The 23,512-nt window shown below is 38.2% G+C and overlaps 1 long non-coding RNA gene across 1 annotated transcript; it reads left to right on the forward strand.

Moving 5' to 3' along the window:
* The first annotated feature begins 634 nt into the window (after positions 1-634).
* On the forward strand, positions 635-21,628 carry LOC149786667 (uncharacterized). The gene is made up of 4 exons (XR_016425004.1): positions 635-1,183; positions 11,531-11,645; positions 20,959-21,065; positions 21,518-21,628. It is a non-coding gene; the product is annotated as an uncharacterized LOC149786667 (long non-coding RNA).
* The last annotated feature ends 1,884 nt before the right edge of the window (positions 21,629-23,512 follow it).

A 23,512-nucleotide genomic window follows, 5' to 3' on the forward strand; every position in this document is an offset into this window, starting at 1 on the left:
TATATTTTTTTTTCTCACCCTAGCGAAACACTTTCTGCAAATGACCTTAATAAAGAAAAATAATAAATTAACCTAAACCACTTTGAATGTCGACCGTATCTTTTATTTACACGGCATCATGCGCGGAAGAAAATACCAACTGAACCGGGATTTCAGACAGCAGATGAATTGAAGTTGATTCATTGAACATCATTAGCAATTGTACAATCAAACAGATGCAACAATGAAAAGTGGAACTATGAAAAATCGAGAATGTTAGATTTGCGAAGGATTTATTCCGAATCATTGTCTGCTAATAGAGAATTCATGTCAGTTGCTGTGTCGGCGATGCCCACACAGCGCGCCGTCCAAATGTGAAGTTGCGTTTTGCTGACAGACATAACACTGTGCCATAATTTATCTGATGGCATGTAAAGAAGCTGCTTAAATTATAGTATTTAAAAGTTTCTTCATTTTGTAAGAGCTCAAGAAATTAATTCTGGTTTGAAAGACAAGATGACGGTAAAACTCAGAAGACGTAGCTGTACAGTACCGTTGGTGTTGGAGACATCATAATAAAGGTAACTGCGTTAACTTCGCTTTTTGTTTGGTAATTTGTTGGATATTATCTTTTGCTGATCTTCTTTGAGCTTGGAGTAAATTTTACATTCTGAACATTTTTATTTGCACTTATCTGCTTAATATGTATTGCTGGGATATCATATAGAATATGAAGTCAGTATAATGGTACTATATTACATATTTGAATGATAAAAGACTGGTAAATGATATAATGATAAACTACAAAATAAATAATTTGCCCAATATCCCAAATATGTTAATTAAAACAAACATTGAATGTAAATTCAGATATAATGAGCAGTTGTAAGAAGTAAGAAATAACATTTTATCCATTGAACCTGTTATGTGTTATCATCATCAGTTTTAAAATAAACACATGGAGACAAGTTTGCTTAAATTCTAAAATTAACACACACACACACACACACATATGGTATTTTAATCTAATACAGAAATGGTGACATTGATATATGCAGACCAATAGTTTTTTTCTTCTACAGATATAAATTAAAAAGCCTAATTCTGAGAGTTTCACCTACAACATTCATGATGGGAAAGGGCCACTAATTAAGAGCTGACATATGTGGAAGAAAAATACCATCCATGTTGAAAAGGGCTAGAGGTAATGTGAGAAAACATAATTTATCAATCTTATTTAACATTATTGTTGATATTTTATCTCAACTGGTCAAAAGGCTAAGTGGATTTATGTAATGGTCCAGAGTGTGTTATTTATTTCACATCCCCTTCTGTCTTTCAACAGTAAGAAATTAGCTACTTTGGAGTCCATAGTTCTGATCAATTTGTTTATATAAAACTTGGTTTTGGGCTTAAATCAACATCTTGGATAAATCTAATAATGAGGAAAATCCAAGTATATACATGTGATCATGTATAAGATTAGTTGAGTTTTTTAACCAGCCTAAAAGCCATACTTCCACAATATAGGCTAAAATCATTAAGTTGTCCTTGAAGTTTGATGAGTGTTAACCATTAATAATAATAAGGTGATCTTTCATCTGAGTATGTTACCACCGCATGCAATATTTATACATGTAGTGCAGTTTTTACTAAACGTAGAATACATGCTTATATAAATGAGATCTAGATTGAAGAAGTGAAGATGCATACAAATACATGAGGTTATAACCACTACTGCTGATTCAAGTTTGATCATGCTTGGCCATTGGGCTTATAGAGTCAAGTTTCACAATGATGCTTATTATGAGTGTGATAAAGGTATGGTAGTGAAGTGACCTTGCATCTGATTGGCAGAGTTTCTTATGATTTGCACAACAGTGTTTATGATCCAATTTAGATCTGACTTGTTTAATTATTTGCTTGTATGTCTGAGGCTATAAGCAAAATCTATGCATATAATGTGGTGGTTCTACATCTCACTAGCCATTCTTGCTACTGCTCTTAAAACTATTTCTCATTAATTTCATCAGACTTGGTGAATAGATTTATCTCATCAAGATATAGCAAAAGAGCAATTTTGTAAAAAAAATATTCATTCATATTAAACTCAAATTCTGCATCTGATTGGTTGACCTTGCAAATACTATAAGGGCTCTATTTCTGACAAAAAGATTATTTTGATTTAATGTAGCAGAAATGCTTATATGATCAAAACATTGAACATATTTGATGACAAATAAGAAATAGTTTTTCATGCAAATTTGATAAACATTGATAAATCGGTTCATATCATTAAAAGCTTGGAAGAGTTTGATTACATGCGAGACCATCACATATTAATCATTCTTTATTTAGAGAATTATTTTTGTCAGGATTTAGTAAAATATGTAAAATCAATATGGACTGGTTTTGTTATGTACAGCAACACTAGTTGTTTACTGAGTACTGAGGGAATTGGAGTAAGGCAAGGGTACATTGCAGTAGGTAACCTGGTTGACTTGATAACAGGATTTTAACACAAACATTTTTATCAGGAGTCTAGCATACTAACCATTGATTCACTGCAGATCCTGCCCCCATTAGTTACCTTTTAATACATAAAGCATTTGGGTTTTTTATGTCACAAATCCCATAGGGATTAAAATTAACATCATAGGTCTCACTGGATAGTTTCGTATTTTGACATCCCTCTAATTTTTAAGGTAGAAGGCATGAACCTAATTATCACAAGCCTAGCATTTATAAATTTACACATAAGCTAAATCTATAATGTGGTTCAGATTTACTTTGAGTTAGGCATGGAAATAGGTTGGCTTGTTGGTGACTGCCTGTCACAGTTAGATGAGCATTGGAGATCATATGCGTAACTTAGTCTGCAAATGAGCTGCCGACTTTTATTTGTGTCTGCTACAGAGGTAAATATAAAAAAATCTTGATGGTAGAGGGGTGATGAAAAGTATGCTAATTTGTTATAGTACTAGTGAACTTTATTCATGCATAAGGCACATACTGATTCTTTTAGTTGCCTTGTCACAGAAAAATATTGAAAATAGCTATTTCTAGTAAAAAATTAATGTAAAATGTACCTGCATCCTTTGACCCTACCAGAACCAAACTAAAAGCTCAAATTTGTGCAGCTGCTTTTGCTCATCACAAACATAATTGGGAGTATAACTGCTAACCCTACCCTCTAGCACACATTTCATTCATTCATTGGATTAAAGTCACGTGCACCTTTCGGTATGTGCGACTGTTTAGTTTGTACACGTTTGTGTACTTTTTGAATTTAGCGATTAACTTATACAATGCCCCAAAGCAAGCAAGCCGAAGCCCAGGTGCCCCAAAAGGTCCCGCCCAGGCTCTCGTCGCTGCAACCTTCTCCATCGTTGTACTCCGTTGGTGGTCTGTTTCTGCATCCTGCATCTCCTTCCTCTCTCATTTCAGGCAGTAACCGAAGCACACCAGCAGCAGTATTATTAAATTTTCGTTGCAATCAATGCCCAGTTCCCTATATTTATTGGGCTATTCCTGTACTATCTTGCCAAACATGTGATTGTCACATACGCTTCAGATATTCCTGAGTTGTGAATTTTCCTATCTTTTGTAAGGTCTATTAAATTTTGTGTACTTTGCGTACTTGAATTTTCCGGAAATTTTTTCACATCTAGTAGGCTTTTAGTAGCCCTTTATTTTGTTTTGGAGATCTCAATTTGGTTAAGTATTTCGTACGTGTGGCTTTAAACCAATCAGTGTGTTTCAGGGCCAGTAAGTTGTTGGTCAAAAGAGGGCTTTCGTGGGTCAGAATGAAAGCCCTATGTGGTAAAATTTGTTTGTAAAAAAGAAAAAAAAAAAGAAAAGAAAAGAAAAAAAAGGTGGGTAGGGAGTGTGTATGCTATATTTGTGTGATGGCTATAGACATTTTTGTTCGTTTTTCTGCTTTTCCCACATATCCCGACAACACACATTCACGCTCACTTTCTCATTCACACTTATAAGTAGATGTGGGGGGGGGGTGGCCTTATTTATTTTGTTTGATTTCGGGAAGGCAATTCTTTTCATACTGGGGGGTGGGGGTGGTTTGATTATTTGAGGCATACTCTTTTCATTGTTTCTGCCTTCATTCCCCAAGGTCTGCAAGTGTCCTGTTCTTTCTTCTTTTACTGCCTTAGGACGTTTAACTTCATTCTGTGCCTTTTCCTGCTCTTCTTTATTTCAGCTCTTTCTGCCTTATCCCGTGTCCGTTTCTGTTTTGGTCTTCTCGTCCTTTTGATACTGCCATGTTCGCCGTGAGATGTTTTCTTCGAGGGAGGTGGTTTGATTGCCTTTGTTTCCCTTCGCTTTGACCACTTGGCTATTTACCTGTTATTTTTGTTTAGCTTAGCTATTTGTGATTTATTTTAATGTATATTTTTTTTATTTTTATTTTTTTATATTTTTTTTTTTTTTTTTGAACCTACGGGGCCTAGCATGCCATTATAATTCCAAAACAGTGATTTTGTAATATTCGTCCTTATCTGGTTTTTATTGTTCGGGTTATGAGCGGCGGTGTCAGTCTGTGAACCCACTAGCCCGAGCCGGCCGTCACAATTCCCAAACAGTGATTTGTAATATTTTGATTGGTTTTTTTCTTTTTGGGTTCGATCTTTTAGGTTTATTGGTTTTAATTTCTTTACATGGTCTCTCTTTATACCCAACCCTTCATTCGGTTTAGATTTGTCCCCTTTTGCCTATTTTGTTAATGAATGTCATGATGTTATTATAGGTCATTCCTATGTTATTGTTTTTTGCCACAAGTAACTCCGGGTATGTCCACCGTTCTCCTATTTGTTCCTGTTGAGATTTTAGTTCGGCCCTTTCCTGGTTGTATTTGGGGCATATATTTATTAAGTGTGCGATTGTTTCTGGAGTTGGGCAGTAGGGGCAGTTTTCGGTTGGTCCCCTTTTTATGTGTTTCCCTGCGCATCCTGCCAATAGTGTTTTACCTGTTCTTATTCTATTTATTATTGTTATATCGTATGGATTTTTGAAGGTCGGACTTTCGACTTTTCTACTTACTTTTTTCATCATCGTGTGTATTAGACTGTTTGCATCCGATTTTTCCCATAGCTTTTGCCACATGTCATTGATCTTGTCCCATGTTATTGATTTCAGTATCTGCATCTGCTTTGTCATTGCCTGGGATTATGGATGTGAGAGGGTATCCATACGAATTCAACGTGTTTGTTGTTTTTTTCAATCTCTTTAAGTAGCGATCTTGCATGATTAATCATATTAGGTCTGCTCTTGGATTGGTCCGTTGCTAACGATTGTAGTACACTGTAAGAGTCGCTTAGAATGACTGCCTTAGTTGTGGGGTATGTTTTGATGTATGTTAATGCCATTAGTATTGCCATGAATTCTACCGTGTATATAGCGCATTGGTCTGGGAGTCTTTTTCCAACGGTGACATCTGATTTTGGGATCACTATCCCTGCTGCAGTTTTATTTGGATTTTTGGTTTTTGATCCATCTGCGAAGATTTGCGTGTATGTCTCGTATTTGTTGTCAATGTACGTTAGTATTGATGCTCTTAGTCCTATCGGGTCATTTTGTTTTTGTCCTAGTTTACGTAAGCTAAGATCTATTTGTGGTGTGGGACAGGTCCACGGGGGGTCTGGGTAGTACCTTATTTTTTCTGGGTTGATATTTGCGATTTGAAATTTCCTTTTTAATTCTATAATTATTTTCCCACTAGGTATTTTTTTATTTTTTCCTTTTGTATCGAATGGTTTGTCGCATGCTAAGAGGGCTTGTAGCGTGAGGTGGTTGGGTTGGTGTATTGATATTCGAGTCGAGTATCGCAGCATCAATTCCTTCCGCCTTAGGTCTAGCGGGGGTTCTCCTACTATTATTAAGATATCTTGTGTGGGGGTACCATTTAGGACGCCGGTGCATACCCTTAGCGCTTTTGATTGGACTGTGTCTAGTTTCTTTAGTAACGTGGCGTTCGCCGCTCCATATACCTGGCAACCGTAGTCCAATTTTGCTCTTATAAGTGCTCTATATAGGGTAACGAGTGTTTTTTGATCAACCCCCCAATTCACCCCTCTGAGGTTTCTGTGGAGGTTGATGTCTCGTTTGCACTTCGTTACGAGTTCTTGGATATGAGCTGCCCACGTGAGTTCGTGGTCGAATACCATACCTAGGAGTGTTGCTTGTTTTTCGAATTTGATGGGTACCCCCTTTAGGGTTAAGTTTGGAGTGGGTGGGGGGTGGCCACCTCCCGGATTGGAAACTATGCCTACTGTTTTTAGAGGTGACAATTTAAATCCCCATTTATCTGTCCAATTTCCTATATCGTTTAGTCCTTTTTGTAGGTGCTTGGTCGTTTCTCTGCTGGCCGGGTTGCCAGTTTTCCATACGGCGCTGTCATCGGCGAATTGGGATAAGTCAAGGTGGTTGGGTTTTACCGCTGTTTCCAGGTCGTTTATCATTATATTAAATAAAGTTGGGCTGATTACGCTTCATTGTGGCGTGCCATTTTCCAGTTTGTATCGTTCGGAGTAGTCTTGTCCTAGTCTGACTTGTATCTTTCTATCGGTTAGGAAGTTAGCAATAAATTTGTATATATTGCAAGTTATTCCGTATGGTTTAAGTTTACTTATCAGTCCCTTAGTCCACATTAGATCATATGCTTTTTCCATGTCTAAGAAGATGGCTGTAACATATCTGGATTTTTAAAATTTTTCTCTAGATGCTAATTTGACAGCGGTTTCTAGTCTCATGAGTTGGTCTATTGTGCTTCGGTAGTTGCGAAACCCGCTCTGTGTATTAGCTAGTAGTCCTTTGCTTTCTAAATGGTATTTCAGCCTGTTGTTTACCATAATTTCCATTATTTTACATATATTGTCTGTTAGTGATATGGGCCTGTATGATTTTATATCGCTTGAGGGTTTTCCAGGCTTAAGAATCGGGACCACTACTGCCTTTTTCCATCTTATAGGTATGGTACCGGTTTCCCATATTTTATTAATGAGGTTAAGTGCAATTGTGACAAGTTTTTTGGGTAGGTTCTTGTACATTTCATACCCCAAAGTGTCCTCCCCGGGGGATGTGGTCTTTTTGCCGGCGAGGGCCTTTCTCCATTCGGCTTCTGTAAACGGAAGGTTTAGTGGGCCGTCATTATTTCCTGCTTCCTTTATGTTGTCAGAGTTGCTTTCCTCAAATTGCCTTTTATGATTTTTAAACTTATCCTCTAAGTTGGTATTGCTACACATGTTGGCGAAATAGTTTGCGAATAATTCTGCCTTATGTTTGTTGTTTTGTCCAGGTATGTTGGGGGTTATTGATTTAGTTTTGCCTCTCATTTTTTTAATTCTTTGCCACACCTCCTTCGATTTTGTGTTAATATCTAGTTTTGAGCAGAATTCTCTCCATGAGTTTTGTTTAGCTATCATAATAGTTTGTTTGGCAGTTTTTTCCTTTTCCTTGTAGTAGTTAAAGTCCCTATTGTTTTTAGTTCTTTTGAATTTGTTTAGAGCTCTTTTTTTCTCTTTAATTGCTATTTTACATTCATTATTCCACCAGGGCACCGTGGGTTTGGGTGCTACTCCTTTAGTTTTAGGAATTGTTTCTTGGGCCATTGTGTTAATGGTTTCTATTAATTTGTCATTAAAGGTGTCAATGTCCCGGTGATATATGGTTTCTGGGTTGATTGAGTCACCTATCTGTTTGAACCTAATCCAGTTGGCCTGTTCGTATTTCCATCTTGGTGTGAAGGACGCTTTATTTTGAGGTATTCTAATTTGTATTTCTATATTTATAAGGTAATGGTCACTTCCCATAGGGTCGCTTTCATCAACTTGCCAATCAGAAATGCCTGCTAATCTTGGTGTGCATAGAGATAGGTCTATTGCTGATGTGTGGCCTGTTCTGTCATCTGTCCGGGTGTGCATTCCGTTGTTTAGAAAAACTAAGTTGCATTTTTGTGCCCATTTTTCTACAATTTTTCCTTTAATGTCCGTCTTTTGACTCCCCCATAGTTCATTGTGCGCATTGAAGTCCCGGCATATTACCACCCATTCTCCACAGTCTTTAATCATTTTGATTGTTTCGTCTGCACTTAAATTGCGCTGCTCATTTGTTTCATAGAGGTTAACGATTAGTACCTGCTTAGTTTGAGCGGTTATTTTGACTATCTGTATTTCGAAGTCATTGGGCGGTCTACTATCTGTTAATTTATGCATTTCTGATGTAATTCCATCTCTAACAAAGGTTGCTAACCCCCCTCCTCTTGCTGTGGGGGATCGATGCTTTAGGTATTTGGTGTTGTAGCCTATGATGTTTGGGATACGTGAGGTATCATTTAGGTGGGTGTCCTGTATGCATATAACATCAGGTTTTCTTTCCTGTTCAAGTATTTTGTTATTTAGTTGGTCAGCGTGGGCCCTAAGGCCGCGTGCATTCCATTGCCATATTTTGATTTCTGCTCTGGAATCCATCTCTAGTGCAAAAAGTCTTAATAGTTTGTTTAATTTACTGTTGTTTTCATTTTATGCGTGTTTCCTACCAGTGAGGGTGCTACCTATTTATTTTGTTTTTGGTATCCTGATTTTTGTTTTGGCCTGCTTATAGTTTACCCCATGGGAGATCATATATTCGACTATTAGGGCTTCTCTAAGAGCCCTGGGGCATTCTGCGTGGTTTGGTTTGTGGTTACCAATACAGTTAGCGCAGTGCTGATTGGTGGCGCTACATGTTTTCCGGTCTGGGTGGTGAAGACCACATTGATTGCACCGGAATAGGTTTCCGCAACTCTTAGAGTAATGCCCCCAATTTTTGCAGTTGCCACAGAACCGTGGTTTGTTTTTGAAAGCAAAAATTTTTTTAGCCTCGAGTTTTTCGGCTATTTTGATAGTTTCTGGGGTGGCGCCCTTAAAAAGAGTACCACTGCAGTGCTATCCTTTCCCCTTCTTGTTTTTAGGCGGATTGCTTTCTCTACTTCCTGTCCTTTACTCCTTATGTAGTCTACTATTTCATTGGTTTTATTTTGAGTTGATACGTATATGACTCCTTTGTTGTGTGTTTTTGGGGGGTTTGGGTCTATGTGTTGTTTTGTTCTGTTGTGTCTAGTGACCTGAACATTTATTTGGCCTATTCTTTCAATTTCCATATATTTGGCAATCTGTTGTTCAGTGGTGCATTTGATTATCAGCAAGTCGTCTCTAGTGCTTTTAAGCGTGAATTCTCCTTGGTGATGTTTGTTCAATTGCCATGCTATGGTTTTAAAGGCTAACTTCGTTATTTTGGAATTTACTCCCTTGACGAAGAGAGTCAGTTCAGCGGGGTGTTTCTTGTTTTGGATATTTTGCAGACTGGTCTTTTTTCCCTGGTGTTTGTCTCTTTAGCTGACTTTGTTTCGTTGTCCATAACCGGCTTGCTGGGTCTTGTATTGACAGTTAGTGTGTTCCTTATTCTTTCTAACTGGTATTTGGGATTTGGTTTTCCTATTATTCTTACCTTTTGTTGAGTCGTGTGTGACTGCTTTATTTGTGGTAGGGTGAGGGCGTTCTGTTTCATCTAGTAGGTTCTCAGTTTGAGTCCCCTGGCTGCTAGTGTTTTTAACCAGCGTGGTCTGGGTTGTTTTTGTGCTTGTTGAGTATTGTTCCTCAGTTTGGGTACTCATGTCGGATGTAGTTTTGCGGTTACTCGGTAGATTGTCCACATTCTCGTTTACGCTTGGTGACAGGTAGAGTCTACTCATCGAGTCAGTTGGGGTCGAGTTGAAAATTGGCGTTAAGAACTGTATCTGTCATTTTTCTCTTAGGGGGGATGAGACTGCTTCGGAGTAAGTTTGCCTTAGTTTATCTGCCTTTAGGTTGACCAGGCAGCTGAGATAACTATTTGATGATGTGACATTAATTTTGTTGTTATCCATCTTGAGTTTCTTTATTTGATGTAAGGTATATATGACGGGATATTTCTTTATCTGTCTTAACTATACTTTATTCTACTTAGTACTATGAAAAAGCAACAGCTGTAAGGGGATATGCAAATAGCTTTTATTCTGATTTGTGTAATTAATTATTATATTACTATTATCCAATTTAAACTTATTGAAAATTATTTTCTAGCCAAATGGTCAAAGTAAAAGGTTTTACTTACCCCGATCCAATTTTCTTTTTAAGATCTTTAGAGTTTTTAAATACAGCCTTCTAATTATACAAGTTTCATTACATTGGTCAATAATTAGTCACATGTGATGACACTTGTAACTAATCAAACCACAGCAACTGAGAGCAGACTAAGCACTGATATTTATATGGTACAGTGGCAATATACAGTCTGTCTGCTGCAACACATGAAACAAACTGGACAAATCTGAAAGCCTTGAATTTGACTTTATTTATCTGTATGGTAGAACAGAACCTGAGTTGAAAAGCTTTTAAAGAAAGACCTTGATATCAAACCTAATAATAACTGCAGGAGTTATATTATGGATAATTAACCATTCTCTCAGTTTCAAACTGGGCATTCCATCCCATGGGGTTCTAAATGTAAACCAAGTGTAACTGATATCCTAATGAACTGTAAAGACCATAGCAGCACAACAGCAGGGGACCAGGTATGTCCAGATCCAGAAATCACAGACCAGTTTCAAACTGATGATGAACCACATAAAAATTACACATCTGCTAGAACTTATGTTATGAAGATAACTTAAATTGCATTATTATTAATCCTCCTCCTCACATTCATCATAATTGAGATGCATCATATATGTTTTATTGTAAAATAGTTTATGCAACATAATTCAGTGAAGACCTTTGCTGCCAATTTACCAGTGAACCATTTGTTTCAATGAACATATTTTATGTTGTAACAAGGAGCATCATTTAAACATTATGATACACTTATCATACCTGTATATGAAATCTTAATACTAACACTTATACTTGCAATACTACTACTAATAAAAACACCTGCACTGATAATTTGATTATGTTCAATTGGACTTGTATCTAAATGATCACCAGCTGTATGAAAAGACATATTTTAATATATAGATATTGGATGGAATACTAGTTACCACAATTGAATAGTCATATGATAAATGATATATTATTTTAAACAATTTATATTTGCAGTGAAACATACTTTTACATTATTTTCACTTAAATTTCATTTATAGAGCAGTATACTCTGCATTCATTAAATTACTGAAATGGTTATAATACAACAACAAATACTGCAACTTCCAGAATCACAAAAATCAAAAGATATAAACAAAAACTTCCCTACATGTATCAACAGTTGTCACTTAATAGACAGAACTCTGAAGATTTAGAATAGGATGTTAACAAATTAGGTATTCAAGTTAAAAAGAAAAAAATACCAAGTAAGCTTACTACCAAAAAATCAAACAATAACAGTGAATTTTAGTACATTCCCAGGAAACAGAATATATGATTTTTCTTAACTTGATCTGATACATCTTAAATCTATAGAAAATGATTCATATTGTATGACTAAAATATTATGTAAACAAAAATTCCATCACTTTTTTCAGATGCAACATGCATACCCCAACCCATCCTTCTTGATCATAAAGTATACCAGCATTCCACTATAAGATGGGGAGCTGTAGTGGCTCAGTGGTTAGCTTTCTGGACCTGTGAAATAAGGTAGGTTCAAATTCTACCATCAGACCAACCTGGGTTAGCTACCATGGTGTGTCCTTGGGCAAGGCACTATACTTAAAGTGCCTTGGCACTAAATAACTTACTTGTGTTGGTTTACCATAAAAGGCCAAACCAAACACAAAAAAACAACAACTTTAAAATATGAGTTTTGTCAATACTAAGTAATTGAAAATCATACTGAAGAAATGTTTTTGTTAATACAGATTAATGGATCTAAAAAATCTCTTTCTTCTGCAGGAGTTTAAAATGTTAAATTAAAAAGGTCATGGTACACATTGCCTTGTTCGTACACATCAGGCTCCGTAACCCATATCCAACTAAAAATTTTAGTAGAGTCTGAATAAAACATATTTTAATCTGGATGATAATATTCTTTCTCCATTCATATATTACACCACCAAGATTGATCCAAATAAGATTACATTTTACTATAACACTGAGGATGAGTATGCCTCTTAACAACTTACAAATGTGGAGAGAATGGAGTTAAACTGAACTTTGATTTCTTTTCAACCATAGCACAAGATGATCATTTATTATGAAAAAACCTGAATAAAGTTGGAGTTCATAACCATGACAGTCTTGATACAATATAAATTCAATATATTATTGTTGTCTTGAGGTATAGTTCTGTATATTACAATCTCACACAAGATCAGGGTATATTTTAGTACCATACAGTTAATTCGGGATTGTATTAATACCTATTCTGGTGAATGAACATTAAATAAGATTTACTATTTTGGAACCAGTTGCAATAAAGTTTACTAAACAAGAGAAAATATGACTTTACTATAATATCTAAAATGTAAAATCTGCAAACAGAATACTTGCTTGACTTTACACTTCAACTATATCATAATATTTATTTGAAATGAATTTATACAAATGGCATTAAATTGGGTTTCAGGCTGGTAATGACAATGGTAGTAGTGAATAGGGACGGTCTAGGGACTAGGGAACTTCCATGTTAAAAAGGGTATATCCACTCTGGGGACTATGTAATTTGACATGGGAGAAAAAAAAAAAACTATTCACTCTAGGGACAAGGGAAATTGAACATGGGGAATAAATCGTGGGACTGTCTTGGGACTAGGGGAAATGGAACAGGGTCGGGACCCTATTTTAATAAGGTCCCGACCTGATGGGTCTATGAAAATGGAACAGGCGAAAATTGAAACAGGGAGGGGTCTCTATTTTTTTATTATTTTTTTAAACAAAAAAATAAAAAAAGGGGTAGGCAATTGAAAGTCAAGATCTTTTCGAGAGATAGGAATGGCCCTGAAAAGGGCCTTTGGTTTTATGTTAATATACCCTTAACATAAAGGGCATCTGTGACATCTTCTTCTTGACCTTAGGCTGTGCCTGACTGCAGGACCATAGATTAAGACTCTTTTGAGGCATCCTTGATGCTCCACATAAGATTCTTCGCATCCACAGGCTGGTGTCTGTCCTGTGGATAACTGTCCAGTTGGATCGGACATACATTGATATGTCCGTCCGGAACATCATCGAAGACACAAGCGTTGAAGATTGTACATCGGTCCACATGTTGGGGTGCTGAGTAACAGGTGAAGGAATGCAGTGAACTGTACTTATTTATAGGGGGAGGAAGGATTGAAACGGATTGAGTTTGTTGACCAATCCAAACACGCGTTACAAAATTCAGTCAGCCCACGTCCAATCCGAAGAGAGCAGTCTGTGACGTCACATAGTCTATATAGATTCGCTAGCGCCTGTGCGTAGTCAATCTAAGCGACAGTTTTTCGACATGACGGAAACTCAGAAAACGATCAGTTTGGGTGCACTGATGGTGGAGACTACCCAAGGGAACCCAGACTTACTTTCAGAAGAGGTGAATTGGGATTTTGTGGATTTTTTTACCTTGCAAGAATTTGTTCCTGAACCTTCGTCACCTTCTCCTTCATTACCGCACATGGAAAATTTTAGACAGAGACAGAAAGAAGAATTGGAGAAATTTATACAACAGCAAAAGGAAGCGGAACAAGCTTTTCTCCTACAGCAACAGCAGCAAGAAGAAGAGGTAAGAAAAAAACAAGAAGAAGAAGACGCAGCAGCAAAGAAACAAGGGTGTCAAAATCAAACGGTCACGGTACTGTTAGACATTTTAGTTAAGAAGTCTGAAACAGATGTATCAGACTTCTTTATTACGGCCGAAGAGAATACAACCTTCCCAAGCTAAACACTCCAACCCTGTGACTACGCCTACTGCACCATCCTTAGTGATTTCAACGAAATCATCATCAACAGTACGCAGTCCAGAAGTAGGCCTTGGCCATGGCAAAGGCTTAAGACAGTTAAAGTTGATTGTTTAAACTCACCCCTTACACCAAAAAAGGCCCTTTTCAGGGCCATCCACGTCTCTCGAAAAGAGATAGGCTTTCAATTGCCAATAACTAAAAAAAAACATTTTACCCAATAGTACCTGTCTGTGTATGAGTGTGCGTGAGTGTAGGTTCTTATTTTAAAATCAAAACCCAAAGACACTTACCTTTTATAATTAATTTATTCTTTTATAAATATTTACAATTCACAATTCACAACAGAGCACTTTAAAAAGTTCATAGACTTATTCTGTCTCATTGTTCACTCTCTGTTTTTTTAATTTCTTCACCGTCATAGTCTTTTCCTCCTCTTCCTCCTCACTTTCTTCCCTTCTTTTCTTCTCCTGTTTCTTTTTCTTCACCTGTCTGTTTTCTTCCTCTTCTTCTTCCTCTTCCTCTGAAGAATCCCTCTCTTCTTCTGACTCCTCTTGTTTCTTTTTTGGGCAGTCTGGTGACCAATGTCCTTTTTCTTGACAATAATAACAGGTATCTTGACTTTTGTCTCTTCTAACCCCTTTTTTTTCTTTTTTGACGGTCTGGACACTCTGAAGACCAATGCCCTTTCTTCTGACAGATATAGCAAGTATCTTGACTTTTATCTTGAAAGGAAGGAGAGTAGTCCCTCGGCTGGTCTGAAGAGAATTTTCTAATGACCCCTCGCAAAGCTCTGATGAAACGTTCGATCTTGGTAGTCTCTTCCATTGTTGTGCTCAGTTTGAGAGTGAAATGAATAGTGAAAGGACAAGAAACATACCCTTTATATACGCTGGTCTGCTATGACTATAAATTAATCCATGGTGTTTAAACTTTAGTCATTTGACTTTTTGCTATCGAGATGAAATGATCCAATTCATTTGAGAAGAAAGAAGAAGAAAGTAAGAGGCAGAAACGTGATCTATCGCCTCGTACTAGGGCTGAAGTCTTGGCACAAATTCATGCCAGTGATTTTGAAGAGGACATGAGTGAACCAGAATCCAAACCCTCTAAACAAAGTTTACCACCCTTAGTCAACCCTGAAAAGTACTATGACATTCGAGAGACGGAAAAGCGTCCCTCTAGAAAATTTAGAACTACGGCTTACAAATACACAGTGAAGTTTAAAGATTTCAAGTCTGAAGTACTGTTAGAGAAAGCAAAAGGGTTCATCACCGACATGTGGGATTCTTTGCTCACCACACTCAAGCGACAATGTCAACCCAAAGAAGATGATCGCTTGAGACTTTCCATACAACATGACGGCTTGAAATCCCCTGTTTGGATCGAGTTTAGCAGCCCTGCAGAATTGACCACTTCCAAAGTCATGGACAAGATTCAACACGTGCAACAATCTAATGACCAGTTTGACATCACCGATGGAAAAGCCACACTGGACATGACCCACGTCTCTCCTCCTCAAGGGACCGGACAATGCAGAAAGACCTTATTGGTCAACAACCTTCGCATTACCAAAACAAGTCTTGTCCAAATTAACAATTTTCAAGATCACATGTGTTTAGCCCGAGCCATCGTGGTGGGATGAACCTATGCCGACAAGAACGACACGGTAGAATGGAAAAGAGCCTGGGAGAACATTCGAAAATCGAACCGAGCCAAACAACGAAATGAAGCAGAACTTCTGTTACAACAAGCATGCCTGTCCAAAGACACATCCTGTGGCATTCCTGAGATGCAAAAATTGCAAGATGCCCTAGCTCCACGATACACCTTGAAAGTGCACCCTCAAGAAGTGCGCGGGTCTCTGTTGTTTCGAGGGAAAGACTTTAAGGATGGAAAATACATTCACCTTTATCATCACGATGACCATTTCGATACCATTACCACTATCACTGGATTCCTGGGATACAAATATTACTGTGAGAAATGTGACTTATGATGGTTATAATAATCGAGAGCAACACAAACATTGTGGATCGAAATGCTCAGGATGTTTGGCCTCTCAACCCTGTCTGAGCGAAGGGCAAGAACCAGTGCATTGTCCTGCTTGTCTGCGCACATTTGTCAGCCCTGCCTGTTACCAACAACATCTGAAGATGCAAGGTTCACAGAAGAAATGTGCTTGTCAACTCCTGAGATTGTGCCCAATGTGTGGACAAGGTCTATGTATCAACAGTACCAAGGCACACGTATGTTCAGGAAAGAAAAAATGTCACATTTGTCACTGCATTGTGGACTTGGAACACCAATGCTACATACAAAAATACCAATCCCAACCAGAGAAAGAGGATGGTCACAAGAAGAAGAAAGGCAATTTCATCTTTTTCGATTTCGAATGCATGCAAGAGACCAGTATTCACATTCCTAATTTCTGCGTGGCTCATCGAGCGTGCGAGAAGTGATTCAAGAACCTATCTTGAGTTATTGCCCTCACTGCAGTAAGATTCCTGGAGGGCGTGAAAAAATCTTTCAAGGACTGAACACACTAGCCGATTTCACACAATGGGTCTTAGACCCCATCGACAAGACGTGGAGCCAAGAGGACATCGAACATTATTATGGAGATTGTCATCACCATGCCACGGTGATGGCTCACAATTTCTCCGGATACGATGGACAGTTTCTTTTGAGATGTTATACGGAACGTGGCATCGAGCGTCCTAAAATCACTTTGAACGGAGCCAAAATCATTTTCATGCAAGTGGGACAAGTGCAGTTTAAAGATTCGATGAGCTACTTAGCCATGCCTTTGAGTCGAATGCCTAAAATGTTTGGAATGACAGAAATGGCTAAAGGGTACTTTCCACACTTTTTCAATACAGAAGCCAATCAAAACGCCGTTCTACCCCATTTGCCTCAGGCTCACTATTACGACCCTGACAACATGCGTACTGAACGAGAAACTTTCTACGCTTGGTACCAGGCTCATGCCTCCGACCCTTTCGACTTTCAGGAAGAAATGCTAAAGTATCGTCGTTCCGACATGGACATTTTACGGCGATGCTGTGGAAAATTTCGAGAACTGTTCATGGAACACGGAGGGGTTGATCATTTAAAAGAGGCTTGCACCATTGCCAAAGCGTGTTCCTTAGTCTACCGACAACGATTCATGCTTGAAAACACTGTGGCTGTCATCAGTCCTCAAACGACCAACTATGTCAAACGTCAATACTCGGTCAAAGCCCCATGCTGGTTGCATTACTTGTGCGACAAGGAAGACAAATGGATTCTGCATGCCCGCAACGGACAGGGCGAAAGATCATCGGAATGCATTCGGTCAATGGCTGGGACTTAGAAAACCCCAAGATCATGTACGAGTTTAACGGTTGCTTATTTCACGGATGTCCCGTCTGTTACCCTGACCGCGGCACTAAAAATCAGTTCTTACAACGAACCATGGAAGACTTGTACCAGGCCATTTGTCAGCCACGCCTAAAGTTAGAACAGGAAGGATAGCAAGTGGTGGAAATGTGGGAACACAAATACAATCACCGTTTGAACACCGATCCTGAGTTTAAACGCCTCATGGAAAGTTACCAGTTCATGGACCCCCTGAACCCAAGTAATAGTTTGTACGGAGGAAGGACCAATGCCACCTGTTTGCTGTACCAAGCTGACGAAGAGAAAGGAGAAGAAATCAAATACTTGGACGTGTGTTCACTGTATCCCTATGTGTGCAAATATTGTTGCTTTCCTGCAGGGCACCCACAATTGTTCACCGAACACATCGACCTAAAAAACATTCGACAATACGAAGGCTTGATCAAGTGCAAAGTTTTGCCTCCCACAAACCTATACCATCCCGTCTTACCTCGCCATTGCCAAGGCAAACTTGTGTTTCCTTTGTGCCGTACTTGTGCTGAAACGTGCAACCAAGATCAACCTTGTCATCACACCCAGGAAGAACGGGCCTTGACGGGGACATGGGTCAGCGTAGAATTGTTCAAAGCTCTGAACATGGGATACCAACTGTTAGAAGTGTACGAAATTTGCCACTTTCCCAAGACACAATAATTCCACAAGGGTGACCCCACGCAGAAAGGCATTTTCGCAGACTACGTGGATGCCTTTTTGAAACTGAGCAAGAAGCCAGTGGCTATCTGTCCTGGTGTCACACTCCCGAAGACCAAAAGACATTCAGAGAGAAATTCTGGGCACAAGAAGGCATTACTTTAAATCACATTGAGAAAAACGAAGGCAGGCGATCGTTTGCCAAAGTGATGTTAAATTGCTTGTGGGGTAAAATGGCACAATGACCGTGTTTACCCAAGACGGAGTATTTGACCGAACCTTCCCGCTACTTTCAGATGATTCACGACAAAGCCAAATTCATGAAACACGTGGACGTCGTTCGTGAGGATTTGATCTTGGTGAATTACGAAGAAGATCTGAACTTTGTAGAAGATGACCCCTTTGGAAATGTCATCATTGCAGCTTACATGACAGCTCATGCTCGCTTAAAATTGTACGAAGCTTTAGAACTGTTAGGGGAACGTGTCTTGTACTTTGACATGGACAGTTGCATTTATATCGATCACCCGAGTCAACAGCACCCTGACATCGAAGGAGACCGTTTAGGAGCCTGGACAGACAAGCACCCCGATGACAAGATTCTAAGTTTCGTTAGTGGTGGTCCCAAAAATTACGGCTACGAATACTGGGACAAACAAGGAGAAGTGCACACGAAGTGTAAAGTGAAAGGACTTACTCTGAATTATCGTACCAGTCGAGTGGTCAACTTTGGCATATTGAAAGAAGCCTTGCAGTCTAGAGAAAGTGACCACCTATCAACCCAACAAGATTGTACGTTTACCCACACACCACATCGTCAGTCGACCCTTGGAAAAAGTCTATCAAATCGTGTAGCAGAAGCGAGTGCGGCTTCCCACCCACTTTACTTTGCCGTATGGACATGTCGGTATAAAACATTGGTTGTAAGAGGATAGCCACCCACCAGAAGGATGACTTCGCCGCAGCAAGAATCGAGTGAGAAATCCAGTGAGAACTCCAAGTTCAAACCCTACCATTTTCCAGTCTTCTTACCTGACTATTGTGATTGTGCCCGTCGATTGGACACGTTTCAAAAATGGCCTACGGATAGGGAAGGATTACCTTCTTCGTATGTTTTAGCTAGAACAGGATTTGTCTACTTCAGACCCGAGTCAGGATTGGGATACGAAGTACAGTGTTTCGCTTGCGGACTGAAGTTACGAATGGATCTATGTATCTACAAAGATTCAGCTATTCTGGAACATACTCGATGGTCTCCGCACTGCCCTTACCTTTCAATGGCCTTTCCACCCATTAAACTACGGTACAATTATGACGGTACCTTCCAAAACTAGACGTAAACACATTGCATCCTATTTCATTGTTGTTTCTTTTCCACATAATAGCTTATTTTTTATAAAATGTTAAACTTTACTAATCTTTTTTCAAGATCACTTTAGTTTGCAAAAATATATCTTGTCATTTATTGGCATTCTACATTGAATTTTGTAAACTAGCTATAAACCTGACCTAATTACTCAACTTAACTGCTGACAGAAACAGTCTACAGTAAATGTATTTTATTTCTATAGCTCGATGGATAAACATTACATCTTTTAAAGCTGTGCACAGAATAGGCCGACATATCACGAGTCAGGAAAACATGGGGGTGGTATCCCCTGTGTCCAAAATTAATATCATTTTGAATAGAATATTCTAGTGACAATTGCCTCTTTTCAAATGGTAAGCATTGCTTTTTTTTATTTTCATCAATCTGTCAAATTCGGTATGCATTTTGCTTTAATATTTGAGATGGAAACCTTAGGTGCATAGAAATGTCAGACAGCATTGTACATCATGGATGGTGTCCAACATACTTTTATGATCATAAAACAAAATCCCATTTTTTAGTTATGGCCACTGATTTAAAAAATATTCATCCAAGCTAAATATAAGAATAATAATAATGAGGACTTTGTATAGCGCCTAATCTTTAGAAGCTCTAAGCGCTTTGCAACATTAGACAACATAAAAACATACACAATGATATGATTACAAAAACAAACACCATGAAATTAGAAAACATAAAAAACATGCTGAGAATATTTAAGGTAGTTAACATTATTAAGTCATTAAGTTTGTTTTTGTAGTCAGAATAAGTAGTTTTGAGAGCACTCTTGAATGGGATCACTGCGTCTTTGTGTCTAAGTTCAGTGGGCAATTCATTCCATGTTGCTGGGCCCTGGTATGCAAAAGAATGCTGTCCATGTGACTTTGTTTTCATAGTGAGAATAATGAGTATATGATTGTCGGAAGAGGAGTGTAAGTATCTTGCTTGTGTGTACACATAGGTGAGGTCGGATAGGTATGTTGGACTAGAGTCTGTCAGTGAAACGTAGCACAGAGAACTAATGTTGTGTTTGATTCTGGATCGAATGGATAGCCAGTGTTGGGTACAGAGCAGCGGGGAGGTGTGCTCTGATTGTGGTACTCTAAGTATGATCCAAGCAGCTATGTTTTGAACTTTTTGAAGTCTCTGCAGTAGATATTAAGATGAACCAGACAGAATTGAGTTACCATAGTCCAGTCTTGAAAGCAGTAATGAACACACAAGTGTTTTAGTGGCATCAACTGAAAGATATCTGAGAATGGAGCTGATGCGTCTCAGCTCAAGATACGCAGCCTTGCATATGTTCATGACATGTTGGTGCAATGTGAGAGTACTGTCCAGAGTAACACCTAGGTTTTGTACTGATTGTGTGAATTTAATGTTGGTGTTGCTGATATTTATTGTGTGAGGTAAAGGATGTGAATGAGAAAGTCTTTGATAAGTAAGTATGGCTTGATTTAAATTGTGTTTTTCATGTGACTTGCCAGAGATTTTTAAATGAATTGGTAAAGTAACTTGAGACACATTTCAAAGTACATGTTTTAAAAATATTCCATTGATTATTGCTGGCATTTAGAAAAATGCAATGCATCCTTTGTTGTGAAACTTATTTTAAAACATTGTATTACTCATGCAGAAGCCTGCTTGAAAACTAATGGCAAAGCAAAGGCAAATGGAATGGAAGAGACCATATCAGAGACCCTCAAATATGCACCCAACCAACGCAGAATGATAAAAAACAAGGTAATCCAAATGACTCTTATTTCATCAATATTGGATTCAGTTTCGTCTTTTAAAGCATAGTATTTGCAAAGCGGATGCATTTCTAAACTGATAACAAAATCAGCTTATCCTATTTCCCAGGACTATCAGAGCTAGAGTCCAGCTAACTACAATATGCATATATCTTGTCTGATCGGACAAGTGCCTCCATTTGGAATTTTTATTCACATGAAATATTTGGATGAAATAAATTCATCTTTGTGCAAATTGATTGCACCATCCACTTGCCAGAAATGACAAGTAAGTGCAAAGTTATCTTGTATCATGGCTTAACGATAGTAAGGGAAGCACAAGTGCAGTGAAGAAAATTTCATACATTTTTATAATGCTGATTAACATGACTTCTGCATATGTAACTAGTGCTGAGATGATATGACTTTATTTAAGCATTACAATTTTGTTTTAATTTGCAGGTGCCTGAGCAGAAGAAGTAATAGATAAACTTTACAGTGGAGTTGGAGACTGATTCTGATTCATAATCTTAATTAAATCTAGAAAATAAACATTAAAGTCATATTAAAATATCTGTTGTATTGTTTCCTTCTTTCATTTTTCTCTTAAAAACAAATGTCTGAACCTTTAGTCTGTAAATTCAGTGGATTCCTTATCAGCCCATCTACTTTTACTTTACACCATGCTACTTTAAAAAAAAAATGAATTATCCCCATTGGGGTAGGTCCCCCCAACCCCCCACCCTACTTTGTCAACTTACCTGCCACATTTAAATCTAATGGAAGGCCCTGCTGTAAAGCCTGTTAGTAAAACTACCCAACAAGAGGATTTCATACATTTGCAACTCCTAGATGGATGGTAATGTTTTCATTTTTGTAATGTAGATTTGGACATTCTTGCCACCAGTATGGAATATGTGTTTCAGAAACACAAGCAGCTTTCATCAGATTTGCATATAGGTTTTATATGTTGTGAGTATGTTGTAGGAAGTTTTTTTAAATAACATCATATGAGATGATGCCAGTGGAAATGGCAGAAAAGTGTCTGTATTGTTCACCAACTACACCTTGTTCTTACAAAATGTGGCTGTTACACATTCCCATGATGATGTCACTGACAGCCATCAGTGAGGAATGCCCCAACAAGCATAATACAAATTGCTTCCATTGTAATTGTTACAATTCCATTCTGACCACTCCGGTGTCCTAGTGGTTAGAGCGTCCGCCTCAGAAGCGGGAGGTCATGGGTTCAAACCCCAGCCAAGTCATACCAAAGACTTACAAAAATGGTATTAACAGCTACCTCGCTAGACGCTCAGCATTAAGAGGTTAGTGTTAGGACTGATCGGCCTGGTGTCAGGATAATGTGACTGGGTGCAACATCATACTACATGTTTGCAGCATGATGCCCCAGTGCTATACATCACTATAAACTGCCACACTGCAGACATCGTAGCAATATGACTGAAAAATTATTCAAGCTACGTTAAAAATCCAATCACACACACACAATTCCATTCTACGATCCAGAACCAACACTAATTCCGTACTACAGTTCTTGCATTTCAATCCAATTTTGCTTTTGAAATGTAGTGCCACTCAATTCATAATGAACCCATTCATTTCAAACACTCGCAAATACTTATTATTCCTGTCTACAACTGAAAAATATCTATATAAAAAAACGTGTAACTGTGTTTTATGCAAGGGCATGGAGATGCACAAAAACTTGCACCTGAAGCTTGAATAAAACCCCGACTGTGGATAAGACTTTACCCATCGATTACCCCAGCTTGGGGATAAATTCCGACCGTGGCGATTTATTATATATCCTATGACTGCTCCAGCTTGAGGGCAAAATCCAAGCACATCCCTAAAAAGATAACAAGTATAGCGGCTCTTTACCTTCTGTAAATGCCACTTGAGCTTCCTGATGCTGTTGTATCTGCCATTTGACAGAATCACGAATGTGGATATATTTCTTAATTGCCTCTAGTTGTTGAGCTAGTTTAGCTGTATGAAATTCCTTTGTGCAGACTCACTCATTATTAATATTACAACAGTGATTTAATTACACATCACCTGTCAGCACACCGATGATAAGTCAGTTATTTTATAACACACCAACAAGCTTGCCCCTTGCACCCCCCCCCCCCCTTTTTATTTTATTTGGGCACCTGTGGACATGAATCTGCAAGGCTCAAATTGTCATTTTTAATATAAGATCTCAACATTTTTAAGGCCTTAATTTTAAAGACATCCTTAAAACCCCCAAAAGGTTATCAACTGGATCACCAGCCTTCGTTTAGAGTAACAGCAAGTATATATATATATTTAGGTCTAAGGAAACACAATAAAAATGTTTGATTTAACAATGACATATTTGCCTCAGGTCTGTGATCCTGAAGTGAATATTAACTGTCCATTTATTTTCTTGGCTTTTCTTTACTAGGAAAT

Source organism: Sinohyriopsis cumingii, chromosome 12 (assembly GCF_028554795.1).
Source record: "Sinohyriopsis cumingii isolate HCF-2022 chromosome 12, ASM2855479v2, whole genome shotgun sequence".
Taxonomy (NCBI): Eukaryota; Metazoa; Mollusca; class Bivalvia; order Unionida; family Unionidae; genus Sinohyriopsis; species Sinohyriopsis cumingii.